Source organism: Pleurodeles waltl, chromosome 4_1 (genome assembly GCF_031143425.1).
Source record: "Pleurodeles waltl isolate 20211129_DDA chromosome 4_1, aPleWal1.hap1.20221129, whole genome shotgun sequence".
In the NCBI taxonomy this organism is placed as follows: Eukaryota; Metazoa; Chordata; class Amphibia; order Caudata; family Salamandridae; genus Pleurodeles; species Pleurodeles waltl.
Window position 1 is genome coordinate 51,701,424 of NC_090442.1, and position 26,140 is coordinate 51,727,563.

Here is a 26,140-nt window from a genome sequence, read left to right on the forward strand (position 1 = left end):
ATCGACCACTGACTGCTTCAGGACGCCTGCAAAACCGCAACAAAGTAGCAAGAAGACTACCAGCAACATTGTAGCACCTAATACTGCCGGCCTTCTCGACTGCTTCCTGGTGGAGCATGCTCTGAGGGCAGTCTGCCTTCACCCTGCACTTGAAATCCCAAAGAAATCTCCTGTGGGTTGACGGAGTCTTCCCCCTGCTACTGCAGGCACCAAACTTCTGCTTCACCAGTCCTCTGGGCCCCCTCTTATCTTGACGAGCGTGGTCCCTGGAACACAGGAGCTGGATCCAAGTGACCCCCACAGTCCAGTGGTCCTTCTGTCTGAATTTGGTGGAGGTAAGTCCTTGCCTCCCCACGCCAGACAGTAATCCTGTGTACTGCGTGAACTGCGGCTGCCAGGGCTTCTGTGCACTCTTGCAAGGATTCCTTCGTGCACAGCACAGCCCAGGTCCCCAGCACTCCGTCCTGCAGTGTCCAACTAGCTGAGTTGATCTCCGGCTTCGTGGGACCCTCCTTTGTGTTGCTGAGTCAACCATCATTCTCAGACTTCTTGAACGCCTGTTTAAGTGCTTCTCCTGGTGCTGCCTTCTTCTGCGTGGGCTCCCCGTGCTGCTGGGTGCCCCCTCTGTCTCCTCTTCCAAGTGGCGACTTCCTGGTCCTTCCTGGGCCCGGGCAGCATCCTTTATCCTCAACCGTGACTCTTGCAGCTAGCAAGGCTTGTTTGCGGTCCTTCTGCGTAGAAACAACTCTGCATCCTCCGGATCTTAGTGGGACATCTTCTGACCAAAGGAGATGTTCCTGGCACCTTCCGTTGTTGCAGAATCTTCGGCTTCTTCCACCCGGAGGCAGCCCTTTTGCACTTTCATCCGGGGTTTAGTGGGCTCCTGCCCCCCTGGACACTTTTGTGACTTTTGGACTTGGTCCCCTTCCTTTACAGGTCCTCAGGTCCAGGAATCCGTCTTCAGTGCTTTGCAGTCAGTTGTTGTCTTTGCAGAATCCCCTATCTCGACTTCACTGTCTTTCTGGGGTAGTAGGGTAACTTTACTCCTACTTTTCATGGTCTTGGGGTGGGAGTGCGAGTGAGGTGGGGTATCTTGGACACCTTTAGTGTTTTCTTACACTCCCAGCGACTCTCTACACGCTACACTATGCTTGGAGTCTCTTCGTGGTTCGCATTCCACTTTCAGAGTATATGGTTTGTGTTGTCCCTATGCCTATTGTCTCCTATTGCATTCTATTGTATTCTACAGTGTTTGCTCTATATTTCTAAGTGTTTTACTTACCTGATTTTGGTCTGTGTGTATATTTTGTGTATTTTACTTACCTCCTAAGGGAGTATATCCTCTGAGACACTTTTGGCATATTGTCACTAAAATAAAGTACCTTTATTTTTAGTAACTTTTAGAGTATTGTGTTTCTTATGATATAGTACCTATATGATGTAAGTGGTATAGGAGGAGCTTTGCATGTCTCCTAGTTCAGCCTAAGCTGCTCTGCTATAGCTACCTCTATCAGCCCAAACTGCTAGGACACCTCTAATCTACTAATAAGGGATAACTGGACCTGGCACAAGGTGTAAGTACCACTAGGTACCCACTGTAAGCCAGGCCAGCCTCCTACATTGGTGGTGCAACAGTGGGATAAGTACTTGTAACTGCTTTACCACTTTGTCATTGGTGCTTTTCATAAGAAAACCATATACCAAATACTTCAGAATATACACAGTGCTCTAAACAGTGTAACTTTCCTTCTCTAAAACGTTCTAAAAAGTTTCTGAAGTTTCTAAAAACTTTAAAAAGTTTGCAAAAGTTTGAAAAGGTTTTCTCTCTGTTCTTTCAAAAGTTCTAAAAACTTTTTCTGTCTCTATCCTAAACCTTTTCTGTCATGCCTGCAGTAGAGCTTACTCCCACAGTTGTCCAAGCAACCTATGGGAATCTAAACTTTAAAGGTTTGAGGGGTCTCTGCATTGAAAGAGGTTTAGCAATTGGTAAAAATCCTACAAAAGATCTTCTCTTTAGCCTTCTCCTAGAAGGTGACAAGAACCAATCTGGCCCATCCCAGGATCAGGAGGTAGAGGAGGGGGGTACCCAGCCAGACTCAGAGGAATCCCCAGAGGATGCTGGGGAGGGTTCTTCCCAGGACCTGCCATCTAACAGCTAACCTAGTGACACTGGTAGTGGGAGGGGGTCACACACTAGTAGGGCACCTTTCACTCCTAAAGGCCAGGTTACTAGGGTCCAGCCAGTTAGGAACACGTCTCTCTCTGCCAATTCCCGCATTTCTTCTGTGTCTCACAATTCCCAAGCCTCCCACCCAGAAGATAACTTAATGGAAAGGGAACTCAGAAAGCTGAGGTTGATAGAGGCCAGGCTGAAGCTTAAACAGCAGCAGCTGGCCTTAGACAGGGAATCTCTGGATGTAGAGAGGGAAAGGCAGAGATTGGGGTTAGTTCCCCATGGTAGCAGCAGCAGTGTTTTTGATAGCAATCCTGTTAGAGAGCAAGATTCCAGAAACCTACATAAGATAGTCCCCCCTTACAAGGAGGGGATGACATTAACAAGTGGTTTGCTGCACTTGAGAGGGCCTGTATGGTACAGTTGGTCCCTCAAAGGCAGTGGGCTGTGTGGCATTCTTTATGAAGAACCTGTATGTAGTACCTCCACTAGAACCTGGTTACGGAACCTGGCAACTGTCACTAAGAGAGCCTAGTGATGGTAACCAGGGGATCTGACAGTTGGAGGTGGGAACCAGAGAGAGAAGGCTTGTGTTGGCTGGGGTGTTTTACTTGACCCTTAATTTGAATAAATGACAACGGATTTCATCATAAAAGGTGTCACCCTTCATCATTTCATTGGCGACGAGGTAGAAGAACCTATCAACATTCATTTTACAAACCTTCACGAAGGAGGTGAGGTGTCAACACCCCAACATCACTGGATGTGTAAGTTGTGTGAAAGCTCACCTGTTTTCCATGGTCTCTGGCAGCTTTGGTAAAAACGCTGCGACTACCTGGCAACTTTGTGTAGCAGAGACTTCAATTTCATTCCAGGGCCAGTCCGGCACCGTTTGCGTTTGAATCGTCATAGCACAATTTGTTCATCCTACCTTCAATGCTGCTGATTTCCGTGATGTAACAGAGCCTTGGTGCGAGCGAAAGTGAGTGGTGGTATCGAGTGCTGGTCTGGTCGCATCCGGAGGTGCGTATGGTGCTCCGAAGGACTTTTCAAGATATGACTGCGCCATCTTGACCGAAGTAACAGTTTCTTCGCGAAGCGAAGATTGAGCTTCGACTTCGGTTCAGTGAGGCGCTGCGCTAGCTCTGAGGGAGTGCGCTGGCTCTGTGGGAGGCTGCGATCCTCTGATTCGTCAAACAAGTTCCCCACCTCTGATTCGTCAAACAGGTTCCTCACAGTTTTTGACGACGTGCTCTTTGCAGCAGGACTTATCAGCTGTTTTGCTTTTTCTCTATCGGACGACATTTCTTTCTTGGGCTCCGTTTGGGGTGCCAGAAGGTGGCGCTATTGCGCTACGGAAGAGAAGTATCTCCTAGAGCTGGAGCTGTAATTTTGTTAATTGCTCTATACCTGTGATTGTATTTCTTTATGTATGAAATTGTACTTTGAGATATATATATATTCTCAAAATCTCTAGTTTTAAATTCATAGAGTGGTAGAAAATCTTAAAATAGCATTAATACATTATTTAATAGTATCTTTCACCATGCAGAACGTAACTTGTCCCCCATTTTTCTTACCTTCTCCTGGTGAACCACAGATTCCGTGGAAGAAATGGAAAGGTGTGTTTGCACATTACGCAAGAGTTTGTGGCACTTCATTGAGTGCTGAGCGCAAGATGTCACTCTTGTTACACTGTCGAGGAGCGGAAGGCCAGGAGGTTTTTGAAAATCTTCCTGAACTTTCTGTTGATGATGCGAGTGAGCTCAAGGATTTTGAGATTTGTATCAAAAAAATAGATTTGCATTATTTACCTAAGGTTTCAACAGTTTTAGAAAGGTATCACTTCGGGAAAAGAGTTCAACACCCAGGTGAATCTTTAGAGGAATACATCACATCTCTCAGGAAATTAGCCTTGACATGTAGTTTTGGTAGTACTAAAGAGGAAAGGTTAAGAGACCAGTTTATGTTGGGTTGTAGTATTTAGAAAGCAAGAGAACCCTTTTGGAACAAAGATAATCCTTCTCTTAGTGAAGTGATTGTTATTGCTAAAATGCATGAACATAGTTCTGCGTGTGTTGAGGAAATTAGGAAGACTAATCTTACTGAAAGAGAGAGTGATGTACATCTTGTCAATCATAAAAAGAACTCACAAGAGAGGATGAAATCTCAGAGAATGGTCAATGAAAGTTCAAAAGTCAATAAAGAGAAAGGAAATTTCCAGGGAAGGTGTTTTAGTTGTGGAGAACTTGGTCATTATGCCAACTTTAAAGGCTGTGTTGGGTGGAAAGCTTCTTGCAAAAAATGTGGTAAAAAAGGACATGTTACTTTGTGTTGTAGGAGTGTAGATATAAAGAAAAAGAGGGTTCAGGAAATAAGTTTAGAAGATGGTGATTTGCGTGAAGAATTTGTTTTGCAAGTCAAAAAATGTAACAGTGGTCCTATAGAGTCTGCACAAATTGAGGGTGTAAATATTCCCATGATGTTTGATTCGGGAGCAAAAATTACACTTATTCCAAGAGTTCTATTTGAAAAGCATCTCGGAGTTTCTGTGAGGCTTTTCAAACTTGATATTGCACCTAAAGGGTACGGTGGAAAACCAATTAAGTTATTAGGTTACTTTATTGGCTCAATTCAATTCAAAGATAGGTCTACAGTTGGTAAGGTCTATGTTTCCATGAGAGGTGATTCCCTTATTAGCTGGTTTCACCAGAGAGATCTAAAAGTGTATCTTGACCCCAATGAATCTCCATCAGTAAGATTGAAAAATGATGTGTGCATTGATACTGTGAAACATGATGGGTATATCAATGTTATTGGTCCGAGACCATCATATGAACAAGAATTTTCAAGCCTGTTTCAACACAAACTTGGATGTATGAAAGGTTATGTACATAAAATTAAGATGAAGAAAGATGCCATACCTGTAATCAGCAAAGTAAGCAGTGTACCTTTAATGGTTAAAGAGAAGATGAAAACAGAATTAGATAAACTTATGCTGAATGGCATTATCAAAGAAGTGGAAGCCACTGCGTGGTTGGCTCCAGTGGTCATGGCTGTCAAGGCCAATGGCGAACCAAGACTTTGCATTGATTTAAGAGAATTAAATAAGTGTATAGTGGTGGATCATTATCCTTTGCCTAACATCAATGAAATGTTATCTTTATTAGGAAGTGCAAATTGTTTCTCTTCTATAGACTTAACATCTGCCTACCACCAGATCACTTTACATGAAGATTCTCAGGATTTGACGGCGTCCATCACTCCTTTTGGCAGTTATAAGTTAATTCGTATGCCATTTGGCCTGGCTTCAGCTGCAGCTGTTTTTCAACGTGCCATGGAAAGGCTGCTAGGAGGACTGCAAGGTATCAAAGTATACCAAGATGACATTCTCGTATATGGTAGAGATGAGAAGGAACACAATGAAAGAGTACGCCTAGTCCTTCAGAGACTTGAAAGGAGCGGTTTGACCTTAAAGGCGGGAAAATGCAAATTTAATGTTCATGAAATTTATTATCTTGGTCATAAAATTTCTTCCAAGGGTATTGAACCCAAGAAGGAATTGGTTGATACCATTATTAATTTTTCAAGTCCTTCCTCAAAAGATGAGGTAGTGAGATTTCTTGGCATGGCTGAGTTCTACAGTAAGTTTGTGGATCATTTTGCAGACAAAACTATATGTATGAGAGAGCTGGTGAGGAAAGGTGTCACTTTTGACTGGAGTGATGAGTGTGAAAAGGAGTTTGTTTCATTGAAGCATAGTTTGAAATCTGGTGCTAGTTTAAATAGTTTTGATCCTGGACATCATACAGTGATAATGACGGATGCTAGTGTCAAAGGACTTGGTGCTGTCTTAATACAAACACATGGTGGTGTTGAAAGAACAATACTTTTTTTATTAAGGTCCTTGAAGGGGGCGGAGTTCAACTATTCTGTTATTGAAAAAGAGGCGTTAGCTGTATTTTGGGCAGTGAACAAGCTAAGGAAATTTGTATGGGGTAGCAATTTCTTAGTAAGAACGGACCACAAACCATTGAAAGAAATCTTTGAAAAGAAGGGATTAGAAGCTGTTTCTGGTAGAATCAGAAAATGGGTTGTGGCATTGCAAGAATTTACTTTTGGTGTTCAGTACATACCCGGGGTTGAAAACAACCTTGCTGACTGTTGTTCGAGGTTAATAAACAACAGTATGGAGTCTGAAGGTACCTCCATGTTTTGTGGAGACGACTTTGATGTTTGCATGATCGGGATGGCATAATTAAGGAAAGTGACTGGATTTTGGAGTTGTTTGATGATGAAGTTGTACAGAAAGTTATTAAAAAGATCAGAGGTGGTTGGGATGGTACTGAGAAGAATGACCAACAATTATCCGGGTTTTGGAGAGTCAGAGATGAATTATCAACTCAGGGTGATTTCTTATTGAGAGGAACGAGGCTTGTTCCTCCAAGGAAGTTGAGAGATGAATTAATCTCCATGGCTCATGAGAGCCATCCAGGTATTTCCAAAACAAAAGAAAGGTTAAGACTCATGTATTGGTGGCCAGGTATGGATTTGTCAATTGAAAGATGTGTTAGGGAGTGTGCAGAGTGTTCCAAGGCAGATAAGACTTTAACTTGTAGAACTCAACCCATGAAGGTGAGGGAGCTACCAAAAGAACCTTGGCAAGAAATTTCGTTGGACATTTTGGGTCCGATTAGATATTCGGGCTCTGATAAATATATAATTGTATTAATGGATATGTATTCAAGGTGGCCCGAATTCAAAATCACTACCTCAGTTGAGACACGCAATGTAATAAGTTTTCTTAATGATATTTTCGATAGAGAGGGGTTTCCTTCCTCTATTCTAACCGATAATGGTGTACAATTAGTCTCACAAGACATGGAACGTTTCTTGAGAGAAAGAGGTATTAAACATAAGAAGACTTCTCTTTACCATCCTGAAACCAATGGAATGGTGGAGAGGCTAAATAGAGTATTAAAGGAAACTATTCAAATGGCCTTGGCAAATAATAAATGTTGGAAGGAGGAAGTGTCATGCAAAATTAAGATTTATCGGTTGACCCCTCATTCTGTTACTGGTTTTTCACCTTTTGAGTTGTTCAGAAGGAGAAAACCAAACACATTGGTGTATCCTTCATGGGTTAATGACAAGGTGGGTTCTAAATCTGAAACTGTATGTAATGATAAGTTGAAATGTTTAAATGAATCAAAAAGAATTTCTGACAGAAAGATCAGATTTGATAAGCGCAGAGCAGTCAAGAAAGTGGTGATTCAAGTAGGTGATTTTGTCAGGGTAAAGAATCCTCGTTTTGGTCTTTCTAAAGAACATTCAAAATTCTCTAGACCACTCGAAGTTAAGAAAGTTCTGGGAAATGCTGTAAGGACTGAAGATCATAAAGTATGGAATGTTGGAAGAGTGGTCAAAGTGAAATCTGCTTGTGAGGAAGGTAAATCTGTGAGTGATGATATGGAGGGAAAACATGGTTTTGTTGATGATCATTTTTCACCAAGAAAGTCGTCAAGAATTACCAAACGTCCTAGAACTTTAGATGATTTTGTTTAGTGCTGATGTTTCTTTATAGTATATCTTTTCATGTATTGAGTTCTCATTTATAATCAAATACCCTTCATTGTTGTAAAATTTCGTTTCTTCTTTTGTTAATGAAGGGAGGGAGATGTGTGGCATTCTTTATGAAGAACCTGTATGCAGTACCTCCACTAGAACCTGGTTACGGAACCTGGCAACTGTCACTAAGAGAGCCTAGTGATGGTAACCAGGGGATCTGACAGTTGGAGGTGGGAACCAGAGAGAGAAGGCTTGAGTTGGCTGGGGTGTTTTACTTGACCCTTAATTTGAATAAATGACAACGGATTTCACCATAAAAGGTGTCACCCTTCATCATTTCAGGCTGCTATCTTGTGGCTATCTTTCACTGGTAAGGGTAGGGATAGGCTCCTTACTGTCAGAGAAAGTAATGCTAACAATTACAAAGTTTTGAAGGATGCACTCTTGGATGGATTTGGCTTAACCACTGAACAATACAGGATTAAGTTAAGAGACACCAGAAAATAATCCTCTCAAGACTGGACAGACTTTGTAGACTGTTCAGTGAAGGCCTTGGAGGGTTGGTTGCATGGCAGTAAGGTGACTGACTATGAAAGCCTGTATAATGTAATCCTGAGAGAGCATATTCTAAACAATTGTGTGTCTGATTTGTTGCACCAGTACTTGGTAGACTCAGATCTGACCTCTCCCCAAGAATTGGGAAAGAAGGCAGACAAATGGGTCAGAACAAGAGTGAGCAGAAAAGTTCATACAGGAGGTGACAAGGATGGCAAGAAGAAAGAGGGTGACAAATCTCAGGATAAGCATGGGGATAAAGGTAAAACTAAAGATCCTTCTTCAAATCCTAAACACTCTTCAGGGGGTGGGGATAAATCATCTACTTCCTCTTCTTCACAACCCACACACATTAAAAAATCCTTGGTGCTATGTTTGTAAAATTAAAGGCCATAGGCCAGGGGATAAGTCCTGCCTAGGTAAACCCCCTGAGCCTACCACCACTAATACATTAAACTCTAGTGCCCCTAGCAGTTGTGGTAATAGTGGTGGGACTGCTGGCAACAGTCAAAATAAGGGTGTAGTTGGGTTCACTTTTGGGTCCATCATAGAAACTGGGGTAGTCAGTCCCAAGACAGTTTCTGTCACACCTGGTAGCACTGGCCTTGCCACACTGGCTGCTTGTCCCCTTACAATGGATAAGTACAGGCAGACAGTTTCAATAAATGGTGTTGAGGCTCAGGCCTACAGGGACACAGGTGCCAGTATCACTTTGGTGACTGAAAACCTAGTGTCTCCTGCACAACACATCATTGGACAACAGTACAAGATTATTGATGTCCATAACTCCACTAAGTTCCTCCCCTTAGCTATAATTCAGTTTAGTTGGGGTGGAGTTACTGGCCCTAAGCAGTTGGTAGTATCACCTAGCTTACCTGTAGACTGTATCTTAGGTAATGACCTAGAGGCTTCAGGTTGGGCTGAGGTAGAGTTTAATACCCATGCAGCCATGCTGGGTATCCCTGAGGAATTGCTTCCTCTCATTTCAGCTGAAATGAAAAAGCAAAAGAGAGGAAAAGGCCTGAAAACTCATGATCCTTCTCCAATAACAGGTAAAAAGGGCATCAAAGTGTCCCCTACCCACCCTGCCATTCAGGATACCATTCCTGTGGTGGGAGAAACCTCTCCTGGGGTGGCACCTGTACCAAGGGAACCATCAGCTAGCACAGCTGTACTCCCTGAGGTGGAAGTACCTCTCTGTTGGATAATTAATATTGGTGAGAACAAGTGCACCACTTTAGTTAACATGGAGCATCCCTCCAACCCTCCCAGAGAAACTTTAGTGCAGCAACCCTGCACTGCCTCACAACACTTAGGACAGTAACCCTGCCCTAGTGTGGGGCTCATAGGACAGTAGCCCTGCCCTGCTCCAACTCAAGAGAAACAGCAACCCTGTTCTCTCTTACAGCCATATGGACAAAGTTTTTGCCCAGCTATGGCTTTATTGAGACAGCATCCCTGCCTGGCATTCCCATCACTTGATATAGGTCCAGTGGACAATTCCCACTGCTCTAAACTAAAACTTACTAATAGGAACTCTAAGAATATAACTTCACATTGTTGGCTAGCTAAAAAAAACTTCAAACAGGGTGGTTCACATCCCCACAGAGAAGTAACAACATAGAGGATGATAAAGGGTGTAACCAATCTATTGCAGAGCTACTCTCCACTTATCACCGCTTAGACAATAAAGACTAACCTGGCCAAGGTTAGCCTTATTGTCCTTTGTTTGGGGGGGTTGTGTAGGTAACTAAGTAACTTATAAGTCACCTATATGTCTAACCCTCACTTAGTGAAGGTTGGGTGCAAAGATACTAAGTGTGAGGGCAACCTGGCACTAGCCCAGGTGCCCCCACATCATTCAGGGCAATTTCCCCGGACTTTGTGAGTGTGGGGACACCATTCCGTGCGTGCACTACATATAGGTCAATACCTATGAGTAGCGTCACAATGGTAACTCCGAACATGGCCATGTAACATGTCTAGGATCATGGAATTGTCCCCCCAATACCATGCTGGTATTGGGGGGACAATCCCATGCATCCCCGGGGCTCTAGCATAGAACCAGGGTACTGTCAAACTAACTCTCTGGGGTTTTCCTTGCAGCTACAGCTGCTGCCAACCCCTCAGACAGAGTTCTGCCCTCCTGGGATCTGGGCAGCCCAATCCCAGGAAGGCAGAACAAAGCATTTCCTCTTTGGAAATAGGTGTAAAGGGCTAGGGAGGAGTAGCCTCCCCAGCCTCTGGAAATGCTTTGAAGGGCACAGAAGGTGCCCTTCTTGCATAAGCCAGTCTACACCATTTCAGGGAACCCCCCAGCCCTGCTCTGGCGCGAAACTGGACAAAGGAAAGGGGAGTGACCACTCCCTTGACCTGCACCTCCCCAGGGGAGGTGCCCAGAGCTCCTCCAGTGTGTCCCAGACCTCTGCCATCTTGGAGGCAGAGGTGTGAGGGCACAATAGACACCTCTAAGTGGCCAGTGCCAGCAGGTGACGTCAGAGACCCCTCCTGATAGGTGCTTACCTCTCTCTGTAGCCAATCCTCCTCTGAGGGCTATTTAGGGTCTCTCCTGTGGGTTTCTCTTCAGATAACGAATGCAAGAGCTCACCAGAGTTCCTCTGCACTTCTCTCTTTGACATCTGCCAAGGATCGACCGCTGACTGCTTCAGGACGCCTGCAAAACCACAACAAAGTAGCAAGAAGAAGACCAGCAACATTGTAGCGCCTAATCCTGCCGGTTTTCTCGACTGCTTCCTGGTGGTGCATGCTCTGAAGGCTGTCTGCCTTCACCCTGCACTGGAAATCCCGAAGAAATCTCCCGTGGGTTGACAGAGTCTTCCCCCTGCTACCGCAGGCACCAAACTTCTGCTTCACCCGTTCTCTGGGTCCCTTCTCATCTCGATGAGCGTGGTCCCTGGAAAACAGGAGCAGGATCCAAGTGACCCCCACAGGTCCAGTGGTCCTTCTGTCTGAATTTGGTGGAGGTAAGTCTTTGCCTCCTCACGCCAGACAGTAATCCTGTGTACTGCGTGAACTGCAGCTGCTAGGGCTTCTGTGCACTCTTGCAAGGATTCCTTCGTGCACAGCACAGCCCAGGTCCCCAGCACTCCGTACTGCAGTGCCCAACTCACTGAGTTGATCTCTGGCTTTGTGGGACACTCCTTTGTGTTGCTGAGTCGACCCTCGTGCTCAGACTTCTTGAACGCCTGTTCAAGTGCTTCTGCTGGTGCTGCCTGCTTCTGCATGGGCTCCCCGTGTTGCTGGGCGCCCCCTCTGTTTCCTCTTCCAAGTGGCGACATCCTGGTCCTTCCTGGGCCTGGGCAGCATCCTTTATCCTCAACCGCGACTCTTGCAGCTAGCAAGACTTGTTTGCGGGCCTTCTGCGTAGAAACAACTCTGCATCCTCCAGCACTTCGTGGGACATCTTCTGACCAAAGGAGAAGTTCCTGGCACCTTCCGTTGTTGCAAAATCTTCGGCTTCTTCCACCCGGAGGAAGCCCTTTTGCACCTTAATCCGGGGTTTAGTGGGCTCCTGCCCCCCCTGGACACTTTTGTGACTTTTGGACTTGGTCCCCTTCCTTTACAGGTTCTCAGGTCCAGGAATCTGTCTTCAGTGCTTTGCAGTCAGTTGTTGTCTTTGCAGAATCCCCTATCTCGACTTTACTGTCTTTCTGGGGAAGTGTCTTGGGGTGGGGTATCTTGGACACCCTTAGTGTTTTCTTACACTCCCAGAGACCCTCTACACACTACACTAGGCTTGGGGTCTCTTTGTGGTTCACATTCCACTTTCAGAGTATATGGTTTGTGTTGCCCCTATGCTAATTGTCTCCTATTGCAGTCTATTGTGTTCTACAGTGTGTGCACTACTTTTCTAACTGTTTACTTACCTGATTTTGGTTTGTGTGTATATTTTGTGTATATTACTTACCTCCTAAGGGAGTACATCCTCGGAGATACTTTTGGCATATTGTCACTAAAATAAAGTATTGTATTTTCTTATGATATAGTGCTAAGTGATAGAAGTGTTATAGTAGGAGCTTTGCATGTCTCCTAGTTCAGCCTAAGCTTCTCTGCTATAGCTACCTCTATCAGCCTAAGCTGCTAGAACACCTCTAATCTACTAATAAGGGATAACTGGACCTGGAACAAAGTGTAAGTACCACTAGGTACCCACTGTAAGCCAGGGCAGCCTCCTACAACCTCCCACCCCCGTCACTGGACGATGAAGGTAGGGAACCTGCATTGACTGAGTACATTGGATGGTCACTGCACATGAGCTTAGGACCGCTGCAGACAGATACATGGCACAGTAATTTTTAAAGATTACTGTGACATGCATGTCAGGGACACAAGTGGGTCAGACACGGAAGGGGGGGACACTGGTACACAACACATTGCACACATACACAACTGTCATTATGGTGTCAGTATTCATTGGTAAATGAATGCTGGCACCACAATAACGGTACATTCACACTTGTCAACTGTGTCCATGTATGTACATTGCAAGGCGACCTGTAACTGTTGTATTGTGCTTCGAGTTTTGTGTGTGAGTCAGTATGTGTATGTATGTGTGCAATGCGATTGAATGGTTGAGGTGCAGGGAGGTGTAGTGGGTGGTATGGTTGTATCAGTATGTGTGCCACTTGCGCATGGCATTGATGTTGTTGTATATCTTGCGTACTGTGGTTCTGCATGCAACGTACAGGTGAGTGTTGTTGAGTGGTGGTCATTGTCATGATGTGTGTAGTTATGATGTGTGTTTGTGCAGATTAGTGTGTAGTTGTGTTGGATGTTGTGGTTGTGTCCCTTGTGGGTGCAACATCACTAGTGTGTGTATGTTGTGATACGAATGTATGGTAATGTGTGAGTTTGGCATCTACGTGTTGGGTTGTGGTGGAGTGGCAATGGATAATGGTGTATATGTGGTGTGTCATGTGTGATGCAGGCAACATATATGGCAAAGGTACCATGTGTGTGTGTGAGACTTACATCTATTCCGTTGCCACTGCCACTGTCTGCTGTCCATTGTGTCCTGCGATGTCTTCCCTCCGTCAGTGAACCGCGACAAGTACACCGCCTGCAGGATTGTAATATCTAAATATGGTGGGCATAATACCGCTGTCTTGACGATCTTCTCAGGTCTGCCGCCGCAACGGTTTGGCAGTAAAACCGCCACAATCTAAATCAGGCTCTCAATCTGAAATTGTAAATCCTTTTCCGTGGTTGTTTCATGGCCTAGGAAGACTCAAGAAAATAAAAGTACAACTTCACATTTATCAGGACCTTTTTCTGATTGCCCAATGGCACCGCAGAGTTGCTTTCCAATTACAAGAAAGAACTAAAGACATTGCTAAAGCACAATATTATTGAATGCTCTACAGGTCCTAAGCCATGGGTTTCGCATTTAGGTGTTGTGCCAAAAAAGGACAGTGGTGGTGCAGTGCATATTAGTGTTGATATGCACCAGGCTAACAAAGCGATCAAAAGAAAAATACATCCTGGTCTCTGCATAGCAGACCTGACCATGCAACTCAGTGGAGCCAAGGTCATTTCACATCACGGCCTGAGTAAAGTATACCATCAACTTGAGCTGGAAGAGAACTGTAGACACATCACTACTTTTTTTTAACTCATGTTGGTTTGTTCAGATATAAAAAACTGAGTTTTTGAGTCTCATCGGCTGCTGAGATATTTCTGGATGCTATTTGTAGAATAATTCAACCTGTTACAAATGCTTTCAATTACAGTGATGACATAGTGATCTTTGTGAGAACACAGAAAGAACATGAGAAGGCAAGTCTGCCAATTGCTTGCTGATGCAGATCTCATTCTCAGTGCAGAAAAGGGTGAATTCAAGAAAACCAAACTCAAATTCTTTGGGGAAATATTTTCTGATGAGGGAATGACTTCAGACCTGGGCAACGTGCAAGCAGTGTCATCCACTTGCTCCCCACAAGATGTAACAATGCTGTGGTACTTCTTAGGCATGGCCAGTTACTGCTCAAAATACATTTGTAACTTTGATACAGTAAGCGCCCCATTGAGAGACTTAACAAAGCGAAATGTTCCATTCCTATAGTCTTCTGAATGTGACCAAAGTTTTAGAGCAACAAACATGCAATTGAGAAGGCCACTGAAATGGCATACTTTGACCCTAAGTTACATACCAAGATCATAGTAGATGCGAGCCTGGTGTAGCTGGGAGCAGTCCTTGCTCAACACAATGGTCACCTGGGTGCTATGAGACACATTGTGGCCTACGCCATTTGAAGCCTGTCCAAAACAGAAAGTGTCTAGTCTTAGCCAGAAAAGAAGAGTCTGGCTGCAGTGTGGGCCTGTAAGCATTTTCATGTGGAAAATTATTTACTGTCATTACTGATCATCAGGAGTTGCTCGCAATTTTTGGGAACCCGAAGGCCAAGATGCCCCTTCACATAGAGAGGTGGGGGTTAAGACTGCAAGAATATGATTAAGAAATTGGGCGCAAACCAGCAAAAGATCAAAACCCTGCAGATTACTTTTCACGAGTGCCGCTACATCGTCACAGTTTGACATCCAAGGCAGCTGAAGAATATTTCAACTTTATTGTGAGGTCCAACACACCAGCAGCCATATCAATTGAGAAAATCGTTACTGTGACCAACACAGACAAGGACATGTTAGCCAGCAAAGACATCATTATGAAACAGTTATGAAAGAAAAACACCCGTCCTCTCGCTGATGGTGTCGAATTTCAGAAATTCAAAAATGTACAGGATTAACTATTGATCACCCATGAGGATATCATATCGAGAGGCTTGAGAATCGTCATATCTGGAAGCCAAAGACAGCAAGCCATTGAGCTACCTCATGAAGGACATTGTGGCATTGTAGCCACCAAGAAAGCCTTAAGAGACCGAATGTGGTTCCCTCGCCCAGATGAGCAAGTCAAGAAAGAGCTGAAAGCGTGCCACATTTGCAACTGTCTGTCCCCCCAAGGTAACCCAACACCCTTTCATAATGTCTAACATCAGTGCCTTATACCACCCGAGCTGGCCAACAGGTGCAAGCGCCACAAATGCTCATTAAAGAAATGTGATACTTATGTTACCTGTACTTTTTATTTAACAAAGGGGGAGATGTAGTGTTTTGAGAGTATGTGCGCTAGGCCCTGTGTGGATCTGGGTGGACTTTAACAGGAAGTACCTACCTGGATGGGAGGTGTTAAGGTGTGGTTATGAAAGCTGGCTCAATCGTGCAGTTAGTGATTGTATGTTGGAGATAAAAGATGTCTCTTACCGAGCTATGTGTGTGGCATATTTCATTTGTATGCTTCCAGGCTGGGTAAGACAATACAAACCTGGTTCAGGCAGAAGAATCCTGGCTGCTATCTCGGTTCTTCCTGCCTGTGCTAAGTCTGTGCTCCTGGAAGTGCTGCAGTTTGAGCTACAGTACAAGAACAGCATCTGGAAGTGCAGCACGAACAGACTCACTCTGCATCTATTGGAAAACTGTACTTTCCTTGAAAGTGATCATGGGAACTTTCACTTTCACTGTGAAGGGACAAGAAAATATTAGTGGATGCAAAGGCATCCCTTTGACTTGTTGGGCTTTGAAACAAATGCCTATTCTTTTTTTACTTTTCTAATGCAAATAATTCAAACCCAATAATATGTATGCATAGAACAATAAGAGTTCCAAGTATAAGAAACGAGTGGTCCCGTGAAGAATACTTTTGCTGCTTACATAAATGCCAACGGAACCGATTCAGGTAGGAGACTCACGAATCTTTATGCCCAGAATTGCTTTATTGTAGGTGTATCCCGCCTAAAACTGACTTCAGTGTGTCAGTGAGGCAAATACATTTCTTCGTTTTTTTCATAATCTCAATCTTTTCAGTTTCAAAATATTTACATGCATGAGTTTATGTTGCCCAGTCTAGCTGCAGCTATCTGCTGTGATCTGAAGCTAATGAGGTCTTATCTCAACATGGCCAAATCAGTCTTATAATCCTTACAGTATCCATACATTATCAATATATTCCCCAAAAATATAATCTGCCACTTTTACTTTTCTTCAAGGCATGGGGCAAGACGATAAGGATTCATCCTGGTGAAATTGATTCCAAGGTTGGTGCCCTGCTATTATTAAAGGCTCAGCGTTGACGAGCAGTGTACAGTGCCATGCACAAGCTCTGTTGCGGTGAGCAGAGTCTTTCCACTGTAACAGAAGTGTTGTGGTGAGTAGTGTCGTTCTGCACATACTCAATTACCTATATACGTAGAGAGCAGTTGAGAAAAGGATCTCTCACCTTCAAGATCAGTAGTGGTGAGCAGTGTCTCCTCCAGGGTCGTGAAGCGTATCTGTACGTACGCTCTGATGTGCGGAAGTGTCTCTTATTTACACATGCTCAGGAGTACAACGTGTCTATTTGTTGCGCATGCTCTGATGTGGCAAAGTGTCACCCTCAACTGCACGAACGTGTCTCTTACGCATGCGCAGAGGCGCCAATCAGCCTTCCCTGCGCATGTCGTGTCACCTTGTGCTTTCCGGACTTTAACCCAAACTGAGCCTTCTCTAGTTGTCCACACTCGGCTTTTCTGTTCTTTTTTGTTGAGTTTGGATAAAAGAGTTACTTTTATGGCCCTGTCTCTTCGCTCTGCCAGGCTTCTCACAGACGGCCTCCTCCCTGTGCCTGCCCACACACATGCGGCTTACTGTCACCGCCTGGCACTCGGGATGTAAACTGAGATAAGGTAAGGAGCGTTGTTTATTTGTTCCCATCCTGAATGGTCAGTAAGGGTCACTGGTACTTCTATTGTTCTTACGATTGCGTTGCTTGTGTATGTAATTACAAGAGCCAGAGATTTAGTGAATGGGCCTAGCCAAGCGCCAGTAGTGTCCTGCTTGACACGTTCAAGTGTTTTGCCAGCCTCTCTGTTGAGGGCTGGCCTCCCACCTACACCCCACACCCACCCAACACAGGCGTCACCGGTCAGGTGACCCTGCCAATAAAAAGAGCCGGGTGCACGTGCCCAGGGCCAGTTATACCTACCAAGCAACTGTGTCCGTGTCGTCTCTTTTAGTAGCATGGGGGCCTAGGGCCCCAACACTACATTGGCGACGAGTGGGATCTGCAATCCCACGTGGTTGCAGACATGAACTTGAAACAGCAATCGGTGGAGAGAGGAGAAGTGAGGCCGTCGCAGCCCCACCGGTGTCAATGAGGGGGTGAGTGCTGCCGATCGGAGCGTCCGCAGCACTGCCAGAACGGCTGCGGGCACTGAAAACAATTAAAGAGCTGCGAGGCGCGCAGTGCAGCTTTTCCCCCGTGCCCCTGAGGAAAACTGCCCTGAGCCCACCCACCCTCCCCCCAGAATCGGATAGAGCACGGCCCTCAGTGTGAGACAAGGCTGCTGAGTCCGCGCAGTATATGGGCGGAAGGTGCTGTCGCGCGCTGTGAAGGAGAGAAGTGAAAGTGCCAAAATATGGCCGGGGCCGGTCGCCCCCAGGAAAAGAATGCGGTCCACAGCGTGTCATGCTGCTACGGCCGCGTGTGAAATACATGGTGCGATTGGGCACCAAGAATAAAGAAAATGACTTGGGGGCCGTTTCCCCCCTTTTTCCCTTTAATTTGGCGCTGTCGTGTGCCATGCAGAGGAGGAGAGCGAAGGTGCCAAATTGTGGCTGGGGCCGGTCGCCCTTTTCCTTTTAAATAATGGTGCTCTCGCGCACCGAAGAAAATATGCCCAGGGCGGCCCCCCCTCTTCCCTGCAGTAACGAAGGCAAGAGGTGCTCCCACGCACCACAACGCACAAACAATGGAATGTCCAGGGCCGGCCCGCAGCATTAGCGGGACACTACACTTTCTTGTAGAGCTGTTAGGCAGTGGTGGCTCCCCTCTCAGGCGTAACCAATATGCAAAGATCCCACAGCGCTGGCAAGCCAGATCTCTGCTGCATCAAGGGGCTCTTGAAGAATACCAGTAAACGATGACCGAGAGCGCATCAAGAGGCCTTGAAGGTAGAAGAGGATGCCGGGCTGATGCACCTCTATTGGCACCTCTAGTGACTACTGTTTTAGGAATTTGCCTAGTTAGACTTGCTGTTAGGGTGATCAGTCCACCTGCCTCTAATTTTTACAGTCCAGTAATGCATGATACATTTTTACCATACGTGTGGTCTAGAAATACAATATTTAGAGCACATTTGTTAACAAACACTTTCACAACTACATTCCAAAGGTCAAGTCTCGTCTTAATACCACAGTACAGTGTAACTGACAGAAGAAAACCTGCTCCCTGCCTTACAACATACATGTTTATAATGACTTGGCTGAGGAAAGCAACTGAGGTCTATTCAGGCATGAACTTAACCGCTTGTATTCTGTCTCATCCAGCTAATCCCCTCCCACAATAATTGTAATAATTTGCATATTACACTTAATACAGCAGCCAGGAAGGATTTATACCATATGGTTTTGACATGTTATTACCACACTACAGCATAATTTATGAAAAGAAAACACTCTATAGAATGCATGTTCAATTGACTTTACAGAGGGGAACAGCTATGCTATGAGTCAGGAGGCCTAGCTAGTGTCCTTTTATCTGACAGCACAGTTTAACCCTTTGTTCTTGGTTGAGGTTAAGCAACTTCATTTAACAACGACACATGCCAGAAGAGCATGGCATAAAATATATCTGCCAATCAGCAGAGTACTAGGCTCTTCATTGCCGTTGGGAAGGGAGGGGTACCGTGACCCATGTAAGGAGAGAGGATGGGACATAATGACTATAGCGTCTGACATTGAAGGTGGTGAACCAGGTTTGAGTCTCAGCAGGAGGCTCATCATCCTGTGATTCTGGGCAAATCACTTTTAGCCTGATTTAGATCTTGGCGGTAACAGTCCCGCCGTCGGTTTTCCATAGGAAAACCTGTCCGCTGGCTTGGTGGTCCACCAACCTGATATAGGTTTTGGCACTCCCATAGGTAGTAGACTGCCTGAGACCCACCGGAGCTCCGCCTCTGCAATCAAAGGGCCAAGAGCCGCAGCCCAATTCCTCCTCGCTGGTCGGGCACGGCGGGGGATTCTTTCCCGCAGAGCACGCCATGGCTGATCTTGTTGCGTGACCCCCCCGCCCATCAGAGGCACCCAGATGACGAGCACTGTGGCCTGCACTTCCCTAGAGGGCCGCCATATTGTTGCTTTTGGTGAGCTGCCTACGGTCGATCTCCTCAGGCCCCCTGTGGGTCTCGCTCACCTGACACCTCTCCTGCTGCCCCCACCAGGTTGTCTGCAGTCCCAGGGTGCCTGCACTGGCCTGTGGGTTTCCCTCGCCTGATACCTTGCCTGTGGCCCCCACCATGGTATCAACTATCGGGGCACCTGGGCTGGTGTCCAGTGCTAGGTATGGTGTCAAAAAAAGGCATGGGCTAGCTGCTTACAGCATGGTGATTAGCTCCGCCCCTCATCTGTTCAGAATGTAGCTGTTTCAGAGGTTTGAATATTAAGAGTCTTGGAGAGGTAGCATTTTTGGGTTTAAAGGGTGAAACCCTGTGAGCCCATTCAAGTTAAAAATCTTTAATGAAAGAGATGTCCAAAACTGGGGGAATCCAGATAGAAACAAAGTCAATCCCAGATGATGAATGGTTTTCAAGGTCTTCCATGAGTCCAAAGATCTTGAAATTGCTTCTTCTATTCTGTTTTCTAGGTCAGTTATGTCCTGCTTTAGACTAGTCAGAAAGGAGTAGTTTTGTGTAAGCGTTTCACTTGCAAATTGTTTTAGTCTTCAAGGGAACAGATTCTACTCTTGGCATTGGCGAGCCATACTGTAGGGTCCTTTAAATTCTTTCTTATTTCAGCGACCTCGACTTGCAGGAGGTCTGTGTCGGTTTTTGTGCTCTGGGTGATATCACAGACCCAGTTCAAGTTCTTTGAAATCGTGTTGAGCATAGATGAGTTATCTGTCTTATCTTTGACCAGAGAGTCCGGAATAGAAGGATTTGTTTTGGCCTTTTATGATTCACCCTTCAAATCTATACCTTTGTGTTTTTTTTGTCTTTCGGGTCTTTATACTCACTAACTTCTGCCATATTCCTTTTGATAGGCCGCACAGAAGTTCAGCGTGCAGTGTAGAGAATCCCAAGTTGATTGAAGGACTGAAAGTAGGCTGGAAGTGATGAAGATAGCAGCAGAGCCTGAATGGGGCGGGCCCCTAGTACAGTGCCTAGGTTATATCTCAATTTCACTGCTTTGGGAGAATTAGGCTGAAAACCTGCAGATGAGATGGAACACAGTGAAATCAGGCTGAAAGGAATGAATTGTAAACGTGAAATGTAGAACCGGCCAATCCTAGGCTGGTGCTTTTAGTAAGATTTATCATGCAAGCAAAGAAAAACTTCCCTGAGGATTTAGTAGGGCACGAGCCTTGGGCTACTCACACATGCCGTGCCTGCGACACCATGTTGGTGGTAAAATGTCTACCAAGGTGCAGGGCCAAACCCTACTGCCACCTATGCAAAAGCGCACCAAAACGTAGTGAGGAAGATAGCTTGCTACCATAACGTATTGTGTAATCGGCTTAGTGGGTCCTAGTAATGCTGGTTCAGGGGTCCACCTTACATGCAGCGATCAGAGGTGGTGATCGTCTAGGCCACAGGTCCTACAACTCACCAGGCAATCGGGGGCATGGAGGATGGATGAACCACTACTCCACGACGTATGCTGCAGATTGCTGTATCTGCCTAGGGTTCTGACCACGCACCTAGGCTGGTCAGTCTAAGGCTTGATGAGCGGCGCCGTTATATTGAAGTCAGGCAGGTCATCAACCCATTACCCCACATGTAGTCACTGGTCCTCGCCGGCTGGAAGAACTAATGCTACTTCAAGTTACATCACACCCTCCTGGAGGCAGTAGGTACTGGAATTGATGTGGAGCGCAGACCACACACTATCAATGTGCTAGGGGAGCGGCGCCACCATGGTGGAGTCAGGAAGTCCTCAACATACCTCACCAGTATGGTCGCCAACACCTCCGATGGATTACCAATGGTCTATCCATGGGCTAGTAACTCATCATAACCCTTACCAAAGCTTGATCCATGGTCGGATATGCAGAAGAATGACCACAGAAGGCTCCTGAGTCAAAAAGCAGCCAGGAGCTCACCAGAGCCATTACACTTTGGCTCCAAGCGACGCTCCCCCTCCTGGATCATCTTTTTTAATGTGTAAATGAAAAATGTTTCAAAACTATTGTGGATAAGCTGAGTTTTTTAAAGAAAATTTCAGAAGCAAAGGGTTGCAGTTGACAATTACAGATAATATTACATGTTTGTCAAACAACATAGCTTTTTTAGAGAGCAGCAGGACAAATTACAAGGGAATATTGCATTGTCATCGTCAGAACTGTTCAGTGGAAAGAAAAAAATCATATCTGAAAGAATTTAAATGACTGTTGCTAATTGTATAAATATTGAGAATTATTTAGTAGAAAAATTTGGAGTTATCATATTGCACCAGACAACTCAGCAGTATGTATCCCATTTAGAATTTTAGGAGGAAAGTACTGGTAACCGTAATATGTTCAGGGTGGTTAACAAAAAAGAAAGAGATTTCTGGAAGGGTGCTGGCTTTTACGAAAAAGGGAAAGAAAATGTAAGGAGAAGAAGCAAGCTTACAACAAAGATGAATACAGTGCACTCAATGTGGTGGTTGAGCAATGGTGCATGTCAAGATGGGTATTGAAGGGAATGTCAGCATTTCCAGATGCAAGACAGTTGATTAAGCAAACTGATAAAGCTGTACAGTCACAAAACAGCGATCAGTGTTGGATAATGGATTGTAAATTCAAGGAACATGGTAGTGAAAACTAAATTTGAGTTGGGTAATGTGGAAGAAGTTCATGTGATGTTCTTGCATTAGCGCATCTTCATAAGGACTTGTGCAACTTCAAGTACAGAAGAGGACTAGTGTGAGCAGCTTAATTTGTGAAAAAATATGTGCCAAGACCCTCGTCAGGACGGCACCGCAGCGTGCACCATCCATTTACCTCGCCAGCGCTGCCAATGGCCGTACCAACAAAACTGTTTACCGTCACACTTTAACAAGTGTGACAATTCATATTATCCCAAGCCCCCAAAGCTATAAGAACGGCTAGGGTGTCAGGTATTAATCTATGTTAATATATAGATTGAATTAATAAACAGCTGTTGTTATGCTCATACCTAAAATAGGCAGACAGCGCCACCATGTGGCAGACTGTCGCATGCAACTAAGTGCTGGTGCCCGGCACCGGAAACTACATACTTAAATTAAGCACTGCCTAGCAGGGACAATGAGACATGATATTCTGAAGTCGATACAGAAAGGCACCGAGGTGCTAAAGGACAGGGGGTAATGATCAGTAATGAGAACAGAGACATTATAGAAGGGCTTCCACGAAGACCTCTTGTAGAATAATAACAGTTCACTTAGATGACTATGAATGTGAGATGTGACTTAAGGGCAGAGGAGCGCAATCAGTTGAATATTTTAGAATTTAAAAAAATCTAATTGTCGTTAATGCCACATTTTTGTTATTTGAGTGAATGAACCCAGTTGAGTCTGAATCTGCAAATGTCTGTAAAAATGTAAGTTACTAATTACTAACACAATTGCAAAAGTTCCTTTGTAATAAACCACGGGCCCCATTGCAAGCCCCCTGTATCTTTGTGAGGATATCAGTGGCTGAAATCACATATTCCAGCTGGTGCACTCAAAACACAATACACGAATTACGAGTTATATTACTCAGAATGGCAATAACACATGGATCCGGATATACCACTCCCTGTTCCATGTGTTTGTTCCCCCTTCCAGGCAAAATAACTGCCCCAAAGCCACATTCATTCACTAACTCCTTGAAGCAGGTGGAAATGTCAGGCTACTCTCTATGGTCTGGAGAATTATCCATCTAGGGCACACCGATCCAGACGTCTGCCTACACATCTACACACCATTCAGTATTTACTCCGAATACTAAATCTCAAGAAAGCCATGATATCTACATCTGTTGCCAACTATGTTGCTGGTTATTTTTACTTACTTATTTTAGGGTACAATGGTGCCCTATTTTAATTCTCCATTTATTTTTTTATATTGTATTGTGTTTTGAAAGAATTATAGTGCTCTCTGGAACTGATTGAATAAAAAATGGCGCCCTTTATAGAGATGGATGTTGTACTGTTGGTTTTAGTGTTTCCAGTGTACATTGTTGCCAGTTTGTTTTACCAGCTTTTATTCCTGCTTTAGTTGTCTCCTTTACCCTCATGGGTTGCCTGAATTCAGAAGCGTTGTCTTCTTTATTTTTCCAGGCCACTCAAGTAACCTGTGTTAGTCTGTTAATTCTTCACCACATCCCTGATCTCCAGTGTAACTGCTCAGGCTCTGCCCCCTGCTCTTCCTAGATACTGACAATCCACTGCAGGTAAGAGAAACACAACTACCTTTAGCGATCTCTTACAAAGTATCTGTTTCAATCTGCTGTCCTCTCCAGCGATAGACCAGCAAACCTTGGCTTGATGCCCCTTCAGCCTACGTCAGTGATATATGATGGTCTCTATGTTTTATCTGTGGTGATGAGGCTTGAAGGGACATCTTTATTTAAATTCAAGCAGAAATTCACCACGCTGACCAGTCAGTTAAATCCTTATGGCCACTGGCATCAGCCCCAGGATATGAGAGAATGCCATGTATGAATGGACAAAGACATAAAAGAACAAGTAATAATTTGGTAAATAACTTCTGAAACGGAAATCATGCATCTTTTAATGTCATTATCAAATAAAATGCACTTGACAAAGAGTGTGATCTTTTTAATATTTGAATTTTTAATTAGTTTAACTTTTAAGGGCAAAAAGGTACCTCTTACCTCTAAATGCATCATTGTCTTCGCTTTAATGCAGGTTCCATATCTCAGCACAGTAATGGCGCATGCCAGCCTGCAGTGCTGGTGCATGTCACACAACATGGATGCCCTTTTCCCAGCTTCCCACAGACCATTTATGTCCTTTATTAGCCACCGTTGGGCCGCCTTTCAAAAGTGATCTGCTTCTGGAGCTGTGAGGCGCCCAGACTTTGTGCATGATTCCCATTAGCACGCAAGTGGTGTCGTTTTACGCATGCGCGACTGATTTGTATAATCTTCTTTTGTATGAGTTTGACCCACTAACCCTCTGTTTCTCCCCGTTTCACTGCACGTGTCAGTGTCTTTCATATGTAAGCTTAATTTATTTTATGGCCTTGGAGACATAATTTTATGCTATTTGATCTGGAACACATTTGCAGATTTGCTGCTCTCCATTTTTGTTCTGAAAAAGAGGCTAAACATAGTGAGAAAAAAATACACACTTAGGGCCAGATTTAGATTTCGGCAGAGGGGTTATTTTGTCACAACAGTGACGGATGTTCCACCTGCTGAAATGTAAATCCTGCAGGAAGTAATGGGGTGTATATTAAGCGGACGGGATATCCGACACTGTTGTGACAGAGTAACCGGCCCGATGAAATCTAAATCAGGCCCTAAGTTTTTACACATTTGAGAAAGGTCTAGTTCCTTAGAAACAGCAGAACACAATGCATACAATAAGGGCGTTCCTGCAGCGGAGTTGTAACGATGCAGGGCTCCTTGAGGCAACGTGATGTAATAGAAACATCCGACCAACAGAAAAGGGCTTGTTACCACCTCATACGGACTAAATGTTCAGATGGCAAACAGTCAACGCAATGTTTCAGCCACTCGTAATTGAATTAAATCAAGCCTTGTAGTATGTTGGTGTCAGCGTTTCAACCCGTGTGGCTCAGGGAGGTACATTATGGAGACAGTTCTTACTATATCAGCCAACAAGTGACAGAGGAGACGGAGAAGTACCCTATGCTGCAGTTGGACCAAATTAAAGCTTAAGGTGGAATGGCTCATCCAATCTCAGGGTAGCCTCTGTGGCTATTGTTATGCAATCTCCCCACAGTGGTAATGGTATAAAGCCCTTGCCCCCTGACAAGAATTCCCCTGCCACTACTGAATTTAGTAGGGTTGTTTGGGAGATCGTTTTAGTAAACTGAGGTTTGGGGTGAACCAGGAGGGGTAGAAGACTAAAGAGTCTAGAAAGGGTTATTTTGGAGAACATAGTAGTAGAATGAGGTTTGGGACGAGTCAGAGAGTTGGGATAGAGGTATAGTGTGAGACAGTAGTGCACTGGAGAGAGTTAATTTTTTAACTTATTTTTTTCTCTTCTACAGTGGGACTAAAGTAATAACTATATAGATACATGGTTGCATAGGAAGGGAATATATGTGGAAGGGAGATTATAAATTGAGATTTAAAGTTGTATTGTTTAAATACAGACTTTTAAGTGTTGCAGTATATGAAGTTTATTTGTGTACTTCTCATAACATTATTTTTATCTTTTCCTCAGTATTTCAGTAGTGAAATGCTTGCTGATTCATCCACAGCAGAGAAGGCAGGCTGATCATAAATTTATTAGATAAATGCCACAGTTCCGAAAAGTGTAAACGGCAATTACAAATGAAACGGCCAATGCGTTTTAGCTACATGTCTTTAACTGGGCCTCACAAACAATTACAGTGGACATCATTTGTCATTTAGTCCTTTCTCAACCTTTTTGGCCCTCAAGCACTAGACCTACAACCTTTTACTGGGATTTCAGGTTAATACGGCATCCATTTTCTTAACCTGGTTAGTCCACTGCTCAGACATAACACATATTACAGTATTGATAAGGCCTTTCTCAACTTCACCGACCCTCCAATGCTAGACTCGCAACCCCCTGACAGATAAGTTTGTCATTCATTTTCGTGATGTGG

At 44.5% G+C, this 26,140-nt stretch overlaps 1 protein-coding gene across 2 annotated transcripts in view; it reads left to right on the forward strand.

Moving 5' to 3' along the window:
* The first annotated feature begins 16,789 nt into the window (after positions 1 to 16,789).
* Positions 16,790 to 26,140, forward strand: part of LOC138287383 (zinc finger protein 84-like) — a 303,406-nt gene continuing 294,055 nt past the window's right edge. The window contains exons 1-2 of one of the 2 annotated variants that reach the window (XM_069227771.1): positions 16,790 to 17,034; positions 23,632 to 23,744. The gene's annotated coding sequence lies outside the window, so the exon portion shown is untranslated. Of the gene's footprint in view, positions 17,035 to 17,336; positions 17,510 to 23,631; positions 23,745 to 26,140 lie in introns of those variants that run through there. The other variant, XM_069227770.1, reaches the window with a different exon arrangement.